The sequence below is a fragment of the Stylophora pistillata genome, chromosome 8 (assembly GCF_964205215.1).
Source record: "Stylophora pistillata chromosome 8, jaStyPist1.2, whole genome shotgun sequence".
Lineage (NCBI taxonomy): Eukaryota > Metazoa > Cnidaria > Anthozoa > Scleractinia > Pocilloporidae > Stylophora > Stylophora pistillata.
The window spans coordinates 14,144,435-14,162,786 of NC_142526.1; the positions used below are offsets into that span (position 1 = coordinate 14,144,435).

The window sequence follows — 18,352 nt, forward strand, 5'->3', positions numbered from 1 at the left end:
AGGATCACCCTATTCGATTGAGCCAGGAATTTAGACTTGACCTCAAGTGGTGGCACCAGTTCCTGTCACATTGGCACGGTGTTGGTTTCTGGCTATTCCCGGGGTTGTCCCCTCCCCCAGGCTTGGAAATTATGACTGACGCATAGGATTCGGGGCCATCTGGAGCTCAGCGTGGTTTAACGGTTTGTGGCTACAGCAGCAAGTTGATAAGTCCATTGCCTATAAAGAGCTATTTCCCATTGCAATTGCCGCCGCAGTCTGGGGCCATAGGTGGCCAAGGTTGCACATAAGGTTTCGATCCGACAATGAGGCAGTGGTCGCCATCCTCAATTCGAGAACGTCAAAGGTGCCAGCCATCATGCACCTAGTGCGCCATCTTTTGCACTCAGCCGCAAAGTTCCAGTCTTCCTTCTCAGAACTGCATATCCCCGGACTCTGTAATTCAGTTGCTGACGCCCTTTCCCGTTTTCATTGGCAGGACTTCAGATGCCTGGCCCCAACAGCACTGGCAGCCCCCACCTCAATCCCCCCAGAGGTGATATGCAATTTGACGTCAGCTCTCTAGAATCCAAGTGCATGCATTTCTTCCAAGGCCTAGCTCCATCCACACGACGTTCCTACGCTTCTGGTCAAAAAAGGTTCATAGAGTTCTGCCAGCAACTGGGTAAGCTCCAACCCTCTGGGTCTCCCTGCCCAGTTGACGAGTGGACCTTGTGTCTGTTTGTGTCCCACCTGGCCGGATCCATTCAGTACTCTTCAATCACTGTTTATTTGTCTGCTGTGCGCGCCGTGCCCTTCAGATTGAGCAGGGCTTCAATGACCCTTTGTTAAATTGCCTGCACCTAGAGCAAGTTCTTCAAGGGATCAAGCGATTTCAGGGCGTAGTCAAACGTGAACGTCTGCCAATCACAGACCAGCTCATGATGGTGATTGTCAAATCGTTGGATCTACACAATTTTGACCATTGCATGTTCTGGGTGGCCTGTTCCTTGGCATACTTCGGTTTCCTAAGAGCCTCGGAATTCACAGTTCCCTCCTCATCCAAGTTTTCCCCCTCGGTGCACCTACAGGTGAAGGATTTGGCTGTAGACGCATCCCTAGACCCAACATGCTTACAAGTCTTCATTAAAGCCTCAAAAACAGACCCTTTCAGAAATGGGGCAACCCTTCACATTGGCAAGGGATCTCCGCCCTTGTGCGCGTTACAAGCAGTGTTATCGTACTTGTCACGTAGGGGAAACGCACCTGGCCCTCTGTTCAGGCTCTAATCAGGAGAACCATTGTCTCGACCCCTACCCAACAAGTGGTTGAGCACCATTCTGGAGACGGCGGGCATCCCCGGGAAGTTTTCAAGCCACAGCTTCAGGATTGGGGCAGCCACAGTTGCAGCTCGCAATGGGATTCCAGACCATCTACTTCAGACACTTGGTAGATGGTCGAGTAATGCATATCAGATGTACATACGGACACTGGCAGATGTCTTGGCTAGCTTGTCACAGCAGTTGTCGTGACTACCGGTATGTGCCATACCAGTGTATAAGCAAAGGTAGGGAGAATGGTGCTTGGTGGGGCCTTGGGTTGGAGGTACTATGGCTCAATCCCGGTCCCTCTTGTTTCAAGCACCATTGTGGGGGTGGACCGAGGTTGTGTCACCATGGTAACCTCCCTGCTGTGGGTAGTCAGCGCGACTGCCACAGTGCTACGGCACCTTCCTCCAAGCTCATCAGTGCCGATGAGTTTAATAACTATTAAGGATAGTTAGCAGGTCCACATCACCTTGTGCTGCCACTTTTCAACACACTTAAGAATATAAAGGAAAGCACAAGGACAACACAAACACCTCCCACCAAAATAGAAAGGAAGTGGATGGGTGTAATGTGAATTTTTATTCCAACTTATTTCTCTAAAATATATGGATATGTTTACCCATACCAGTAAATACCAAATCTGTACCTTCTTTGGCATCTTTCAAAGTGAACCTTGAAAAACATCCTAGAATCTATTGATGGAGTATCTTTTGAATGCAGCTCTACAGTAAGTCTCTTAAACCTGATTAATTTTGTCAATGAACAGTTCCAAGATGCTATGATTCACTGGTAAGTATATCTTATATTTGAATTATGTTGAGTTCTTTAGTGACTTTGCATCATTTATTGTTCTAATTCATAAAAGCTGAGTTGTTGACTGAGGATCCTTGTTTATCAAAAGGAAACATTTTTTTACTTTTTTAATGAGACATATCAAGAAGAACTGTTAGAAAGCATATTTCTTAATTACTCTTTAAGATCACAATATAATTGCTGCAAGGATAGCAAATAGCATACTATTTGTGCTGACCTCAATTATTTCAGCCATTTTCCAAGGTTGCGACATTAATTTATGTCATCCAAATCGGCTAATGTTAATGCATGGTCAGTGGTCAAGTTTGTTTCTTTATGGGAATTATACCACTGCACACACCACAAGGTTGGTTGTTCAAGAGAAGCGTAGTCATTGCATGAATTCTGGATTGAAGAGCATGGTAAAGTGAAGTGAGTTGTGTTTGTATATAATACCTATCAGAAGTTTATAATCTCTGTAAAATTTCTGTCATCAATCAATGTAGACATTACATTTACTTTTGGTTATATTTTCCAATGTTACTGTCATTCCTAATAACCGAATCCATCATTATTGCCACTTTCCCACTTAGTTCCAGCCAGCCAGCCAAGTGGATACAACCCCAGTTGCAGTCCTCTGGTAATGAGTAAGAGAAAAGATAATTTTGTTTTAGCCACCTAAGTGTATATTGGCAGCAGTCTTACACATCATCAAAATTGGTGTCTTATTAGCATTTAATTCTACAAAAATTTAGTTCACTTTTTCATTGATCTTTCTAACTGAAGAATTCTCAAGATTGTTCCATCATAATATTGGTGGATATTGAGTTCAGGATCTTACCATATAGATAATTATATTTTTTTATAGTTTACACAACTCTTTTATGCACACATATAGGTGTATGCTGACCAAGATGCTTCCAAATTCAGGAGCCATTTTCCTTTCCAATCAAGTTATTAAAAGGCCTCCAAGCTACTGCACTCAGCCCGATAATCATAGGCTAGATTTCCTTGCCTCAAGTGTCTATAAGGCCTCATTAAAGGATGATTGATACCAGGCTTCTCTTTGCCAACTAGGTTACCTCAGGGTAACCATATACATAGCATTCCTCCTACTATTTTCAACATTGCATCAATTTGGACAAGACTCTGCTGCCCCTATCAATAGGATTGTACAGAATGATACATCACTTCAGAAAGAAATCAAACAACAACTGAAGCACCATCTGCCATCAGCTCTCCTCCAATGCTTGAATGCCACTCAGAACTGTCTATCATTGTGATAACTTTGACTCAAAAAAACAGGTCCTCAGTATGACTGAAGAGCATCCTACATAAATAGTATAGATTTCCAGTGGGTTTCATACTGTCTGTTAGAAACCATGTTTCAGGAAACCACCTTTGTTTGGGGACCACTTTGATCATTGGTTTTGCTTAGGTTTCAGTGCACCTTATAAATTATGCCAATGCTTGCCATATGTTATCTATTTAAAATAATATTTGGTAAAGTTAAGTAAGTTTTGTTGTGTAATCCATTTCAGTGTCATGTTAACAACTAATTAAATATGCACATGTTTGAAATTAATTAAAAGAACACATGGCGTGTGTTCTTTTAATTAATCCAGTCCTAGCTAAGGCTCTCACAATGACCCAAAATGGTTGGTCTGCCTTTTTAAAAAAAAACAACAACTCCACTCCTGAACTCAAGCCATTCTTCCTCTGCAAGGATGAGCTATCTGTCGAGCAAGGCTGTCTGATATGGGGCCTGCGAACTGTCATACCTCCCTCCTTACAGGAGCAGATTTTAAGTGAGCTACACAAGGCGCACCCAGGAGTCCCACGCGTGAAGGCAGCTGCCCGCAGTCATGCATGGTGGCCTGGGATAGACAGCAACATCGAGGAGAGAGCACATTTTTGCAAGCAATGTTTCCAAAACAGAAGGGCGCGACAAGCAGCACCACTTTCCCCTTGGTCGGGGCCTACAGCTCCTTAGCAACGTATCCATGTAGACTTTGCCACCCACCAGTCCAACCACTATCTCATTATGGTTGATGCTCACTCAAAGTGGCCAGAACTGATTGGTCCCATGAAAACCACCACCACTGAAGCAACAGCCAATGCTATGTGCAACATTTTTGCAAGATACGGCCTTCCAAAGCAAATCATTAGTGACAATGGCCCACCTTTTCAGTCTGCTGAGTACGAGGAATTCTTGAGACAAAATGGCATCCGGAAGATATTGGTTTCCACGTATCATCCATCCTCAAATGGTCTAGCTGAGCAGTTTGTGCAAACCTTCAAGCACTCTCTCGAATCCTCAGCATCTGATCCATCCTGCACACTGCAGCAGAGAATTCAGATCTTCCTTTTGTCTTACAGAAGCACCCAGCATGCCACAACTGGCCCGTCCCTAGCCATACTGTTTCTACAAAGAGAATTGCACACGTCTCTCTCTAGTGAGACTGGACCTCGCCACTTGTGTCACCCACCAGCAAATAAAGATGAAGATGCACTATGACAAGCATGCTAAATTTCGAGAAATTGCTGTTGGCGACACAGTCCTTGCATGCGACCACTTGTCAGGGCAAAAGTGGTAACCTGGAACCGTGGCACAACGCCCCTCTTCACACTCTAGCCAAGTTCACCTTGATGATGGGCGAGTTTGGAGGCAACATGTGGATGACGTCTTGCTGAACAACTCCCACTCTACAACAGCTTAATCTGGTGTACCATCCTTGGAGACAGCAACCTCAATTGTTCCAGAACCCAACCGGTTAGCTCACCTGAAACCAGTTCACATCCACCTGATAACTCAGCTCAATTGGAGACAACTCCTGCCTCCACAAGTCCTATGCAGCGTCGATCATCCTGCTCCCACAGACATCCCCAGAGATTGATTGAGGAGACATGTGAACTGAACATTATTAATGAACACCTGTTCTTGTTGTTACTGACTGATCGTTAGTTACCTGATGAACTCACAGAATACTCAGTTCTAGGGACACTCATATGGAGACTTGTTAGTACTGAGTATTTGTTTATTTTGCTTACGAGAGAGTTATTCTTAACAAATCTCCAGCGGGAGGTGTTACAGTATGGAGATGTTCCGTATTGACTGTCTGTTTGTTGTGAGCCCGCGAAGTATGCAGCGGTAATGTTACCATGTGCCCTTATCAATATAATCTTGCTGTTGACCCGCCATCTTGTGTGTGTGTATATACTCTTCTGCAACCCAAAAACATAACACGGTGGACCACACACTGGGAAAGCTGGCTGGATTGAATCACTTCTCCAAGTTAGACGCCAACTCAAGCTTCTCACAAATTATGCTAGCCAAGGAATCAAGACGACTCAACACGTTTATCACACCCTGGGGACAGTATTATTTCAGCGTACTCCCATATAGTATCAGCTCAGAGTCAGAAAAGTTCCAGAAGAGCATGAGCCAAATTCTAGAGGTGCTAGAAGGAGTCCAGTGCAACATTGATGATGTATTAAAGCACGCACCAACTCAGAGTCAACACGACGCCACATTCAATAAAGTTCTACAAAGACTTTCCACTGCAAGTCTAACCCTCAATGCAGCAAAATGTGAATTCAACATGACAACAATCAAGTTCTTGGGTCACATCATTAGTACGCAAGGAATACAACCAGATCCCAACAAAGTATCTGCTGTAGTAGACATGCTGCCACCAAAGAATGTTCATGAAGTAATGATCTCTGATTGAAGTAAATTTTCACAACCAGATCTCCCTTATGCACACACAATGGTCAACAGGAAAATAATAATTATGTGCGCCAAATTACCACTTGCAATGTTGATCCTTACTTGGTTCAAAGAGAAAATTTTGAGAAACTGCTAATAAAAACCTCTTGTCTGCAGAAGCTGCTCTGGAGGAAAAGACCACACAACAAAACTGAGGATGACAAGAACATTCATTATTTCCCTTGTTGTGGCAAGACCTATGCTTCTACCATGTCATCAGTCTTACATCACTATGGAGTCACATGATGCGCATGCACAATACCAATCAGTGCAGGCACCTTTGCCAAAGTCAGTGCTTTACGTAGAGGTGAGTGAACCAAAATATCATTTTTCTCCCTCATTCAGAGCCATCCCTGTTTCTTATACCCTACAGATTCTTAAGGCATACAACCCACTTAAATTTTTGCAGGTTTACGCTTTTCCTTGTTGCCTTTTTTCACAGGACAATGATTGAACCTACCAACTATAGCGATGCCCACGAGGTCGCTGCTGAAACTTCCAGTGGAAATTCTCACGGTGAGGATAATATCACAAACAAAGACTTGGCTAAAATGCTCCAGTCCATGAATGAAAATATGTGCCAAATTGCAGAAATCTTACTCGAAATGAAACAAAACAACCCCAGCGGGGTATCTGGTAAAGCAACATTGTTGTCGAAGCTACGAAAACCAGATCCGGCGATGAAAACCAGATCAGATGAGTGACTCTGACACTGATAATGAAGGGCCCGCATCAAAACGGAAAAACAACTATGATGATAATTTAAGCCTCCATGCTGAGGATGACTTGGACGTCAATAAGGACATCCACACGCTCACCGAGCAATCAAAAGCCACCGGCCAAAAAGAGGGAAGCGTCCGCTAGTGAAACTCTGTTGCAAGAACTCACTAACCAGCTCGACAATGACCAAGCCACCGGTGACAAAATCAAAACAGAGCTGGCACAAATAGCACAAAAGCGTTGGGGAAAAACCTTAGCTGCTGCAAAAATTAAATTCGTTGCTGAAAAGTACAAATGCCCTGAAAACTGCACAGCAATAAAGGGAACTAAGGTAAACAGTGAAATCTGGACACGGCTTAATTCTAAAAAACAATCTACTCATTTGAATCTGTCAAATATGCAACAGACTATACGCAAAGTCATTTATGCAAACTTACAAACAACTAACCTGCTACTCAGTAACCCCACCGGGGAATCTAATTCAAAGATTTTTGAGCCTCAAGTTGAGTCATTAGCCATGTTAAGTCATGTACACACGCAGCTCTCGCAGCTCAGGAGGGAACAAATTAAACCAACCTTAAAATCAGAATACAACACCATCTGCTCTGCAGACATACCAATCGACAGTGAATATCTCTTTGGAGATGATCTAGCTAGACAACTCGGAGATGCCAAAGAAGCTAGTAAAGTTAGCAAGGCTCTCTATACCACTCAGAAAGGGCATAAAAGCCATGGCCCTACAACTGGGTAACAGAACTACAATGCCTTTAAAGCGAAGAGAGATTTTTTGTGGAAAGGCCACAACAAACTTTACAAAAGGAAAAAACAGCAGTCAGCGGAGAGAAAATATGAGAAACACTTTTGTAACTTAAAACAAATGTAAGTCTATTCTATGAATTTTTACCCCCTCTTGTGGAACACTTTACTGAGATGTGCCAATCATTCCAAGCCGGGTAAATAGGTACCTTCCTTTAAGCTTGGAATGAAATCAGTAATGATAGAATGTTGCTATCTCATGTAAATGGTACACAGATTGACCTATTTGAGAAACCACGACAGCATACCCTGCCTTGTACACTAGTTACTGATGCTGAGCATGAAATTATTGAAAGAGAAATCTCTAAACTGCTTCAGAAAGGCATCATAGTAAAAGTGTCACATAAGAAGGGGCAAAATTAATATTGTCTAGCATCTTCCTATGGCCCAAAAAAGATGGCATGCATAGGTTAATATTGAACCTTAAAAGGTTTAACGAATCAGTTACCTATCATCATTTTAAGATGGACTCCTTGTTTACTATTACAAAACTAATAACTAGACATTGCTACATGGCATCACTTGATCTCAAAGATGCCTACTACTCTGTCCCTGTTTGTGTAGAGTACAGGAAGTTTTTAAGATTTTTGTCGGAAAATCAAATTTATGAATTTACATGTCTCCCTAAAGGGCTTTCATGTGCACCACGAATTTTCACCAAGTTGCTGAAGCCCCCACTTTCATGTCTACACAAATTAGGGCACATATCAGTAGCATACCTTGATGATATCTATCTCAAGGCCAAAGTCTTCAAGGGTGTGTTGCAAATGTTATAGATACAATCGTACTACTTAGTAAATTGGGGTTTGTTATACACCCTGAAAAATCGTACCCAAAACCAAAACAAACTTTGACAATTTGGGGATTCCTTAATGACTCTGTCACCATGACCATACAGTTAACACCGGATAACAAAGTTCATTAACTGCATGACTGTGGTATGCTTCTGAACTCTGACCACCCTACTATTAGGGATGTAGCTAGAGTTATTGGGAAAATTATATTATAATAATAATGATAATAATAATTATACAGGATAACCCCTTCAGTGTACTAAGCACTGGTATCAATGGGGGTCCTGTTATTAAAATACTTAATTAAAAAATACAAAAAGTCTGAAAGGTAAAAAGCACTAAGAAAAACTGTTGCATGGCTGACATCAATAAAAAGAGATGTACATCTACACGAAAACGTCTAATAATTGAGGAAAAAGTCTTTCGTGGCCCTCGAGAATTCAATAAAGGATTCCTTTGCTTTAATATGGCGAGGGAGACCATTAAATTCCATCACGCCTGTAAAATAAAAAGATTTCTTGGCGACTTCAAGGTGGACTTTTGGAAGATGAATGTCATTACAGCATCTAGTCGCAAACGTGTGTATAGAAGTATTTAAATTAAAATAGTGATTCAGATAAGGCGGTAGCGAGCCATCAAGGCATTTTCTAGCTAATAAGACAATATGAAGTTTTCCTCTATCAATCAAGGGTACTAGACCCAAAGTAGCATTCAGCTCTTTAGTATCGAGACCAGAATTTGGAAAAATTAACTTTGCAGCTCTATGTTGTAAGCGCTCGAGTACATAAGAATTATCCAGCTTACCAGGTGTCATGCATGGTGCCCTATATTATCGTTGCCTCAAAAAGGATAAACATTACATTTGACCAAATCAAAAGGTAATTTTGAACACACCATGTAGTTATCAGAAAATGCAATATCAGAACTCCAGTGGTGGACTAGGTCAATAAATGCAGCGTACAATATGTGATAGCACATGACAAACTATCTCACATTATCACCACCTATGCTTCCAAAAAGGGCCGGGGGGCAGAATATAATGGTGTACCCTCTGGAGGACTATGGACAAATCAAGAGAGTGATTAATCCATTAACTATCTTGAGCTGTTAGCCATATTTCTGGGGTTGCAGTGTTTTGTCAAACATACAAGAAAGACACATATCTGTATACTCAGTGACAACACGACTGCTGTTAATGTACTCAACAATATGGGCACCAGTCATTCGGAGCAACTCAATGCTTTGACTAAGGAAATAATTATAGAAATGGTGCATTTTACGAAATTTATGGCTAAGCGCTGCACATATCCCTGGGAAGCAAAAGTTGATCGCAGACTTTGAGTCAAGAAGGAACCAAAAAGAGTCTGAATGGAAACTCGACGCGGGGTCCCTAAATAGAGCTGTACGCCAACTGGGGTTTTACCCAGATGTAGACGTTTTTGCTTCACGCGTCAACTACCAGTTTGATAAATGTTTCGTTCAGGCCTGACCCTAAAGCTTTTGCCATCGATGCTTTCAAATTGGACTGGTCAGAATTAAACTTCTATGCTTTTCCACCATTTAGTGTCATCCCCGCCATGTTGAGAAAAATGCATCACGAGAAAGCATCGGGGATTTGCATGCTCCCAGACTGGCCAACCCAGCCGTGGTACGCCAATGCTCTTCAGCTGATGCAACAGACACCAGTGTACCTGAAAGCAAGCAGAACCCTACTAACCCTGCCAAGCAGTCTGTCAGAAATTCACCCGATCTGGCACAAACTAAATCTCATGATCTGCCACTTATCAGGCACAAATTGGACCAATATCAATTGTCACCCTCAGCAATGGAGGTGTTAATGGCTTCATGGTGAGAGGGCACAACAAAACAACATCAAACATACTTAAAGCGTTGGCAGAGCTTCTGTGAACACAGAAACATTGACATTGATTGCCCAGGAGTTGCCATGGGAATCGAATTTTTAGTTTCACTATACAGGTCAGGGTTGGGCTACAGCGCAGTTGATACAGCTAGATCTGCACTGTCAGCTACAATCTTATCCGAGGATATACCATTCGGTGAGCACCCTCTCGTTATCCATTGTATGAAAGGCATTTTTAGTTAAAACCGGCATTACCTAGGTACATGGAAATTTGGGATGTTAATAATGTATTAAACTACCTTAAAAGATTTAGTCCTTTTAAGGGTTCCTTAACCCTGAAGGAACTAATGTTGAATTTAAGCGTGTTATTATGTCTAACTGGACAAAGAGGACAAACCCTACTTTACATGGACACATGTTCTATTCAGGAACTAGGCGATGGCTTACGAATTATCATCAATGAAAAGCTTAAACAAACTAAGCCAGGTAAACATTTGGCTCCCATTAAGGTAATAGCATACCCGGATGACAAGAGAATCTGCGTCTGGGATTATTTGAAGGAATACTTAACCAGGACGAAACCGTTTAGAAAAGAAGTCACTCAGCTATTAATCAGTTATGCTAAACCATTTAAACCAGTTACCAAGGATACCATCGCAAGATGGGTCAGAAATGTGCTGGAACAGTCGGGTATAGATGTTAAAAAATACTCCCCGCACAGTAGCAGAGCCGCTTCAACTCCGCATTGTAAAGCCAAAGGACTAACCTTAACAGAGATCATGAAAACTACAAGATGGTCAAACGCTCGTACTTTTGCACAATATTATGATATGCCCCTAGACACAGATGATCTCAACTTTGGAAATGTTTTGTTGAACTCTACAACCAGTAACTAGAGATTGTTGTACAATATGACACGTTTTATTCATGTAAAGCTTTGTGGACCCAATAAATTGGACTATTGTTTATGAGTTTGCTCTACAGGTCTTTGAACTCTCATGTGACTCCGTAGTGACGCAAGACTGATGACATGGTAGAATTGTTGATTAAATGAGACTTACCTGTAAGTTGAAGTTTGATTGGGATTCTACCATGTCATCAGTCCAGAATGAAGGAGTCACATGCCCAGCCCACCCTTCCCATTCTCCTTCATTCCTTAGCTCTGTATCACTCATGTGACTCCTTCGTTCCGGACTGATGACATGGCAGAATCCCAATCAAACTTCAACTTACAGGTAAGTCTCGTTTAATCAACAAATTATGGAGAAATGAAAGTGTAAGTATAATGATCTACAGAATCAACAGGTCTCATATTCAGATCCACAGAGATTAATCTTTTCAACTTGTGATATTTGATACCACTACCATGCAAACAATTGAATTAGGGTTAAACAAGGCAGTTCAAGACTATACAAAAACATGAATAACAATTACAAGAATAATTCTAATGACAAAGAAAAAAGGGTCTTATCATCACTCCATGTCTCCAGATCATTTTCAAAGTCAAAACCAAAGATAGTTCAATCATACAGCTACCCTAGGCAGGCTAACCAATACCACTGGCACAGTCAAATATACATTTCTATGACTGTTTGCGTCAAACTACTGTCAACCTCCTCAAACCATAGAAGGAAATTCATTAATGGAAAGTTACCTTATTCCTTCTCTGTTTGCAAATCACCTTTAGGAACAAAACCAAAGTCATGTGCCTACTTCAAGATCAGATGCAAGTGTCAGTAAATATTCAAAAGACAATAAATCCCATATTATCTTTATTTTTCAACTAATATTTAACATTTAAAAAAATTACTACTTTTATTAATAGCTACCCCATCTTGTGAAATGACAATCTTTCAAAGGCTAATGTTTTCTTAAATATTGCTCACTTTAATTTCCCTCAAAATGCTATCAATGGTTATTGTTGAATTGAATCACCTATTGGTGAGAAATTTCCAAGGATCTACCTATCTGAGTACATCACCAAGCAGGACAGCAAATCTTACAACACAAACAGTTCAAACACTGACTGGACCAGATATGCTTAAAAGTCAGGAAAAAGAAATAACTGCAACAGAATTCAATATTGTATCAAAGCTGAACATATTTTGTTCTTGCAAAGTATGCAAAAAAAGATTGAATGATGCAGAATCATTCACATGCACCACACTGAAATGTGAGAATTGTGGTACAGGACAGAGGTCGAAGGATACCAAACTTCAGGCTTCAGCAAAACTTTCCGTCACCAAGTCTGAGGGAAACACCAACCAAGATATCTGGATCCTGGCTTTCACAGAGCAACTACAAGTCATGCTGGTTAGATCTAACTTGTCCCTCAAAGAGAAAATTGACGACATCGAAGTATAACTGATGTCTCTAGAAGATGTTTGTTTGGTTTACAATGTCCAAACAGCAAATACAACAAAGGTCGTTTCCTTTAAACATCCAAAAGAAAAGTCTGATTAGCGAGCAAATATAAGTTTGTTCAAAGCCCAGTTCTACATTTTGTGTGAACAGTGCAATACCCTTGTGCAACTATTATAATGTACAATTTGATTGTTCGTTCTCAGAGGACATTGTATGATTGAAATTGTTTAATACCATTAACGTTGGACTGGCCCATTCATCCCAAAGCAAACAGTTTGTGCATGTCCTTTGCCAGCTGTTTGACTACAAAGGACATTATATAATTGAAATACTTTGTTACTGTCAATGCTCATATGTTAGATATTTCACTAATCTATACAACACGCCTTGGGACAAAATACATGTAAGTTTCTGTAAATCCTCAAACCAAGCTGTTAGTCAATAAAATGTAGACTGATTATAGCTTAAATACATCATTTGACAAGAAAGACATGTGAGTTTGTGTAAATCTGACTTGCATAGTTGTATAAAAAGGTATTGTTAGGTTCATTTTTGTTCTGTATTCGTTTGTTGTTATATTCAATTTTCCAAATAATTTTTAAAAAGGGAAAAAAACGATTATCATTACAGCTGAAACCTTAGTATCACGATGATTTAAAACCAAGAATCTGATTTTCGTTCTGGCAATTCTGCACTGTCAATCAAAATATTTACATCAGAATTTAAGACATTTGACCTTGTTTTGAATACTTGACCACAAAGACGTGATGTGCACAAGACATGACTCTGTTTTTTTGAGTTGCCAGTTAGTATTTGTTTGGATTGGTTGCTCATTTGCACTTAGCGAGGGCTACATCTAGTAATAATAATAATAATAATAATAATAATAGTAATAAAAGCCGTTTAATTCCACCATCATCACAGTTAATCTGTAACCATGTGGTTACAAATGTACACCTACAAAAATTACATACTGTTAATCAATAAGGGACTGGGTCACAATAGATTTTAAATTACCAGTAAAATTAGAAATGAATTTATGCTCAAACAAGTTGAAATATATGCATAGGAATATGGTATAAAAATCTATCGATTGTTGAAAGCTAAACTAGTACTTGAGAAAAAACTACGGTGCAATCTTTAAGTCCTGCATTTGGTTAATGTATATCTATTAGCGCATCTAATTTGATAGTGATACATGTACTGTCTCATGATTGGGAGATGTTTAATGAGAGATCCTCCTCTTGAGATCTTTTCAAATACAGTCATTCCAACTAAGTAATTGAGATATTCAACCGAAATGGACACTTTTTACGAGAATGTTAAAATGCAAAGTTGAAGTTGAATAAATTCTTCAAAAGCCAGCTGTGCTGTTAGACATGCAACATCCTCTGTGAGAAGGGCGCTTATCACCGCTGATAATAGACGTACCACAGTAAATACTCTGCCTTCTTAAAACTCTGCGTATAAAATTTTACATGCACTTTGAAGAACTTGCGTTACCCTATTGGTTACACGCATTTTCGTGTTACTCTTACACGCGCGTAACTTGCGAACAATATGGCGGATTTACACGCATGAAACGCGTATACTGTACACGAAGAAATAACAGTGGTTTTCAACCTGGCCTTGAGAAAGTTCCGTTAGAAAAGGAGGTAAAACAAGTGACCAAACCATTGCCGCACTCGCTGCACGAAATAGGTAATACCCAGCGTGTTTTGCTAGTGTTTGACCCATGTTTAAAATAGTGGATTTTACTGTGAAAGTCCGGCGGACTTGTTGCAAAGAAATTGTACGATTTTCTTTCCTTTGTTGCTGTATATGCATCAGCGTCACTAAGTCGCAGGTTGCAACCATACTTGAGCTAGATTTATAATTATTTTCAGACAAAGTTTGGTGAAAACTACCTCTGTATCGACCTGCAAACCGATAAAATATCCCGAATCAAACCACGGAATATCGACACCTTTAATTCATCTTTATCAAAGCCTGATCTCGCGAACACGAACGCCATTGACAGAAAATCTAAAACTTTGAGACTGTTTCGGCAAATTCAGAGGGTTGATTTGTGGCGATCGTGCAGCTGTCGGCTTCAAATAAACCATAAGCGCCGAAATCGACGAAATCACCACAATATCTTAAAAGAAAGAAAGCTTGGTCTGAATAGTGCACTAGAATAACAGTAGGTTTGAAACTTTAATACCACTAACGTCACGAAAGTGGTTTGCAAACCTTTAGGAGCATTGATCCTGAAAAGCATGATTTCTGGTGCGTTCCAAGTTCCAACCGCCAGCATTCGACTGAACTTCAAACCTAAAAAATAAGACACACAATTTGAAAAAGAGAAAAAGCCATCACACGGAGATTTCAAATGACTACAAAGTAGATTTCGAACGTTACTGAGGATCATGTTTGAAGTCCAACGCAAAATTCTATCCCACCTACGTGTTGCCGCCACATAATTGTGCAAGATGAGCGATGGACTGAGTAATGAAAGTTTCCTTTAAAAAACCCAACTTACCCTGACATCTTAAAGCTAAAAAACTAATAGTAGATTGTAATTGCTCAAGGAAAGCCACCCTCTTCAGACGAAAAAAAGCACGTTCCGAACCGCTAATCGCCGCCAAATGTGTTCATATATGTCACCTCAACACAATCACGTGTCTCTCTCTGGCTTAGGCAACGAAACAACAGTATACGGTCAGCGGTTTTTGTTCTCATTTCCTTTTATGTCGGTATAAAATATGAGCGGGAGCCTTCTTTGGGCATTCAAAACAGTGAATATTTTACCTTACTTAAGAAACGAAACCACAACAATCAGATGCTATTTACTTGAGCGTGCAGTTGACCCATAGGAGTTTGGAAATATTCAGCATTGAATTATAGCAATTCATTTTAGAAGTAGTAGAAATATAGCTCTCTCTCAAGAGCAACATAGAATGCAACACAATACAACACTCAATACTGAATGGGGTGGAAAAGTCTTTGAGGAATGGCAGCAGCGGCAGCAAAATACATGTGCAGTGTTAGAAGTTGTTGTTCCAGTAACGCATATTTCGCCAAATACGCTAACCCTAAGCAAGTTCGTTATGAAGTGGGAGAGCGTTATTTGTTAATTTGCGCCATTAACCGTCATTTGAGCGAGACAGAAGGGAGGATGCATTAAACATTCTCATTAATCTGAAAAGAGGCAAGTAAGCTGTTACGTTTTTAAAATGCATAGTGTGGACGGCATCTCAGTGCACAAAATTAATTGGGTTCTAAATTGTATATAACAGGTTCGGAACGTTTAATAAAGTTTTAGACGCGGAGTTGAAGGTTGCAACGAGGCGTGGAGTCGCCCAGACGCTGAAGACGAAGAGGCGACATTGTGGGGAAAAGGCCTTCTTAGAGGATTTTCTGAAGAGTCATTGATGTGTACTATTTTTTATAACGGAAAACTTTTCGGTCTTCGAAGTGGTGAACACAGGCTACTTAGGCTCTGCAACAATTTTGTAAAAGAAAATTACATTACTTTCGATGAAAGTTTGAGGTCTGAAACTTTTCACGGCGGCCTTAGAGATTTGAAGAAGGAGCCTCGTTTTATAAAGCATAAGTGCCATGAGGTTGGTCATCAGCATGATCGATGTTTGGCTACATTGTACTCAGTTTCAAGGTTGTAAATTCTTCAAGCAAGTGATCGATCAAATGCAGACAAAGTGCTCTTCTCCAGTGTTGTTTAGGTTGGCGGCAAGGACGTTGACTCAATGTCGTCGGTTGCTGAACGTGGCATTGTCGGCTCGACGTTGTTCCCATCAGTAGCCATTACTTTTCCTCTTTCAAACCAACTCGTTATTGCGTTCCTCGCATAGGACGTGAATCACCACAAGTGATTCATTAGCTGCTTCAATACATGTTTGCCCAGTAACATGTTTGATAATGCCACGGTATTTGAGAGAACATGTTCTGCTACGTAAAGGCCAATTATAAGTCAAATTGTCTGACTGAGCATAAGTAATAAAAAAAAGACAAGCAAACAAATAAACAATTATTGTCAGTGAGAATTGACATTGCATGCCGGGGTTCTCAATAAAAAATGTCATGATCAGCTTGTTATTTTCGAATCTGCGACGCTTTTGAAATTAACAAACAAGAACTCTTTTTGAAAGGTACACTTGAACACAAGTAGAATTTTTTAATCATTTTTTTTATCTTATCTGAACAAAAATTTTTTTTTTTATGTAACGGCTATTCAAAAACTACTCCAGTTGTCCCTAGCTCTTTGTTAACTTTTGCGACGGACTTTATTTGTCATTCTTGAAAGAACCTCTTGAAATTTTCTCAGTGCGATTACCCTCGGGCTATTTTGCCGAAAATTTAATCAAAAACAAAAACCAAAAGCCAGTTCTTACTTGGCTTACAGGTAGCTTGGTACGCCCCTAGGCGGTAGCCATTGAGGAACTTACCGAGACCAAAGGTACTGGGGTTAACTGACAACTGACAAATGGCCAAAATTTTAACTGGCAACTGACAAATCGCTGAAAAACTAACTGACAACTGACATTTGTGGTGGGCTTTTACTGACAACTGACAAAAGCCCGGATCGCCCTAAATATCCTAAAAACTGGATGTAAAATAAGGACAGTTGATTTATTTTGTTCAATGAAAGTACATTTTCCATTACATATCAGTAGGAGTACGCCAGAGTGTCCTATTTCGTTAATAATTACCGCATGTGCCATCCACATCAAGGTCATGTGTCACATATCAGTTATATGGTCTTTGATACCTAACTCGATCGTCAACTTAAGCGATGGCCGTGATTGCTGGTATTTTAAGAGCTGTCAGTAAGCTTTTACCGAATTGAGTCAGAAACGGCATTTGAGCGTCACAGAAGCCGCATTCCTATCAAAGATTTTAAAACCGCACTGGCGCTAAAAAAGCACCTTACTTCGTTCCTTGGTCTATAGGAGTTGTCTAGTAAATATGGCCTCGGAGATTTTGATGTGAAACTTTATCACAAGGCTTCGAAATCAGGCGGCAAGAGGGATAATTTTGCGTTAACTACGGACGAGCAAAGGAATTTGGAGCTTCCGACCATGCTGGCTGGAACAGATAGCGAATTAAACAGTCTGTATTAGAGTGGTTTGGTATTCGTTATTGGTATAAATATATCAGTTAATAGCCTACTCTTTATTATAAAACGCCCATTATATTAGATGCCGACTTATAGGCGCCGTCAGAATTTTCTCATTCTTGAATTCATGTAGATTATGTTTTATGTAGATTATAATGACATAGCCAAAGTGAATGTGAAAAATTTCATAATAATGATAATAATAATTATAAAAATAATAATAATAATAAGTAAATATAGCGCCTATCCAATGACAGATCCAGGAGCTTAACAAAGGGAGAGGAAATTTAAAATTAAAATCAATTAAAGTAAATAAACTTAAAATTGAAGTAAAAGCATAAAAAGTCTATGTCCTAATGGCTAAAGTTAAATCTTATAGAGTCGCAGTGATGCGACTGACTGGTCCTATTTCATGATGTTTGTCTGCTGGGCATATTCTGGTTTCGTGTGATTTTAGAGAGGTTCTTAGCTAGCTCGAATTACATTGTGCAGCATTTAATTGTGCACCTCATGGCTTCACAGTAGTAGTCGCAGAGATATACCATTTCGTTATTATGGCCTCCTTGATATCTTAAGTGATGAATTCGGAAACTCGAAGTCTCTGAATTCGGAAACTCGAAGCTTGTCCAGGTTCGCCCGGCCTTCTTTAGAAAAGTCAACTTCAGTCTGTGCTGCAAGTGAAAACATTCTGTTGTGTGCAGACGATCCCCAGAGAGGAATTATACGAGTGACATTACACTACAATGGAGTTGGCATGGCTGGTACCGGAGTCAGAGTCGTGACCTATCCGACTGGCATTTTTAATATCATATC

The 18,352-nt window shown here is 40.2% G+C and overlaps 2 pseudogenes; both read left to right on the top strand.

Moving 5' to 3' along the window:
* The first annotated feature begins 149 nt into the window (after positions 1–149).
* On the top strand, positions 150–1,613 carry LOC148725135 (uncharacterized; annotated as a pseudogene).
* Positions 1,614–9,237: 7,624 nt separating this feature from the next.
* LOC148725136 (uncharacterized) lies at positions 9,238–11,030 on the top strand (annotated as a pseudogene).
* The last annotated feature ends 7,322 nt before the right edge of the window (positions 11,031–18,352 follow it).